Here is a 3142-nt window from a genome sequence, read left to right on the forward strand (position 1 = left end):
TGTCGAAGCTATCCAACGGTGGACTGTCCAGCGAAATAGCACATACAGACGAGTCAGATTATTGCGATAATTCACCGTATTGCAAACGGCACGTAACTATAACATTGCAGGGGAAAGGTTAGCCAGTCGACTTTTCATATCAACACAAACGAATTGAGCACAGCATAATTGCAATTTTTGGTAGGCTAAGTAGCACGTATTAACGGTAAGTTGCAAACATTGGTAAGTAACAATGACACAAAGCGAGATTGGCGCGTTGAAGCGTACGCGCGCTACATACAAGACGCGTCTCACAAACTTTGAGACATTCATTGAGCGTTTTCGCGAATCGACCGATCCGGTAGAAGTGTTAGAAACACGGATCGAATTCTTACAGCATGCATGGTCTGGATTTGATGTACTTCAAACAAAGATTGAGGACCTCGATGAGTCCGACAATGCACGTTTAGAATTAGACGATAAGTATTGTTCGGCAATTGGCAGAGCACGTGCTCTTGTCAATAGTCGACGATTGCAAATTAATCAGGCACACGGCCAACAGTTACAGGTAGCAGGTAGCAGTGAAAACAACACTGGAAACAATGGACATACACATGAAAGGAAGGTTAAGTTGCCAGTCATGAGCCTTCCATCTTTCGATGGGAATTCTGAGCAATGGTTGCAATTTCGTGATGCATTCCAAGGGCTTATCGATTCCAATACAGATCTTTCGGATATTCAGCGCATGTATTATTTGCGGTCAGCATTGAAGGGACGTGCCGCTGAAGTCATTCATTCATTAGAGTCATCTGCTGCCAATTACGCGATCGCGTGGTCATTGTTGAAACGTCGATACGAGGATAAAACCGCGATTACTAGTCGTCATTTGCAATTATTGCTCGACATTCCCGTCATGCAAAAGGAATCTGGCGTACAATTGAGACAGACGTTGGATGGCATGTTCAGACATCTTCGAGCTCTCGAGCAACTCGGGGCAAGTAACTGGAATGCAATAATGATTCACATTTTAACGTCTAAGTTGGACAATATTACTAGACGTGAATGGAGAGCGCATATCAAAGATCAAGAAGACATTAGCGTGAGTACTTTAACCGATTTTATCGAAGAGCGATGTTTAATTCTCGAACCAGAAAATGTAAAAGCAGATGTACAGAAGTCACAATCAAAGCGAGCTGACCGAAAGCAGTCAGGACAAGCTAAATCAGGCGAACATTCGAATTCATTTGCGGCAGCCAGTAGCGAAAAATCTATTCTGCGTAAATGTGCATATTGTCAAGAAGAATCACATGTAATCTATTCGTGCGCTAAGTTTCAGGCATTAGATGTTTCAAAGCGACAAGCGATAGTAAAGGAACGTAGGTTATGTCGGAATTGTTTGCGAAGTAACCATATAGCAGCGAATTGCATTTCGACGCATTGTAAAAAGTGCGATAGCAAACATAACACGTTATTGCATCCTGAAGATCAAATAGTAATATCAAATCAGGTCGAAGCTAAGAATAATTCAGAATCTGATCAAAGCGTTGCTCTCACCGTCGTAAATAAAGATTATTACCGGGCGCCATCGCGAATTCTTTTGTCAACCGCACGGGTGCGAATGCACGGGAATGAAGGAACGTTCGTTGAATGCAGAGTGTTGCTTGATTCCGGATCACAATTTAATTTTATATCGCGAAATCTTTGTCAACGTTTGAAGTTAATAACACAGAAACAGAATTGCTTGGTTAGGGGTCTTGGTTCCTCAGTCGAACTTCAAGAATCAGCGGAAGCAGTCATGCAGTCAAAGTGCACAGCGTACAAAACTAAGTCAAGGTTTTTAGTGGCCGAGCAAGTAATCGACAAATTGCCATTGACACCAGTCAATCGAGATCACCTCAAGATTCCATCAAGGTTGACACTAGCTGATGATACGTTTCACATTCCTGACAAAGTTGAAGCATTGGTGGGTGCCAGCATATTTTGGGAGTTGCTTTGCGTCGGCAAGGTAAGCCTGGGTAAAAATCAACCTATTCTTCAAAAAACATGCCTGGGCTGGATTGTAGCAGGAGGCACGACGTATGATAACGAACAGACCGCACTTAGTCATACAATTACCAATGCATCACTTCACGAACAATTGGAAAGATTCTGGAACATTGAAGAAATCGCGCAGCAACCACCACGATCAGTGAGTGACGAAATATGCGAGGAGCATTTCTTGAGAACATACAAACGAGATGTAGACGGAAGATTCACGGTCAGCATGCCATTTCTGGTGGATCCCAGCCAATTGGGTGAATCTCGCCATCATGCATTAACAAGATTCTACAAGTTAGAGAAGAAATTATCGCGACAACCTGAAATAAAAGAGCAGTATGTCAAATTCATGAGCAGTTATATGGAGCTGGGGCACATGAGCCTAGTATCTGAAAGCGAAGCCACAAATAAACAAACGCATTACCTTCCGCACCACGCCGTGGTGACCAAGAGTCAAAATCACCTGAAGTTGCGCGTCGTCTTTGACGGCTCAGCCAAGACTGACTCTGGTGTAGCCCTCAACGACATATTGAGAGTCGGACCTACTATTCAATCAACTTTATTCACAACAGTGTTACGATTTCGACAACACCAGTTTGTCTTCACAGCGGACATCGTCAAAATGTATCGCCAGGTCAATGTGAGTGAAGAGCAGCGCGATTTACAGCGGATACTGTGGAGAGCGGATAGCAGTCAACCTATACAAGAATACACGTTGAATACTGTGACGTACGGATTAGCGTCAGCACCATTTATGGCCATCCGGGCTTTACATCAGGCAGCAATAGATAATCAACAGGCTTATGCAGCGGCAAGCCGAGTCATACTACAAGATTTTTACGTCGACGATTTGCTGACTGGAGGCGGTAGTATAAGTGAGCTACAGGTCTTACAGCGAGATGTCATTCAGATTCTAGAATCGGCGGGTTTCCAATTAGCAAAATGGAATTCCAATGAACCATCGCTCATCCCACCCACCAAAGAAGAAGCAGTGCAGGTCACAAGCATTGGCGACGAGGTAAAAACCCTCGGTCTTACGTGGAATTCTCACTGCGACACATTTCAGTATGCGGCCACCTTTCCAAGAGTGGAGCAACAAACCACGAAGCGTAAAGTGTTGTCAACA

Source organism: Cyphomyrmex costatus, unplaced genomic scaffold (genome assembly GCF_001594065.2).
Source record: "Cyphomyrmex costatus isolate MS0001 unplaced genomic scaffold, Ccosl1.0 scaffold483, whole genome shotgun sequence".
NCBI lineage: Eukaryota > Metazoa > Arthropoda > Insecta > Hymenoptera > Formicidae > Cyphomyrmex > Cyphomyrmex costatus.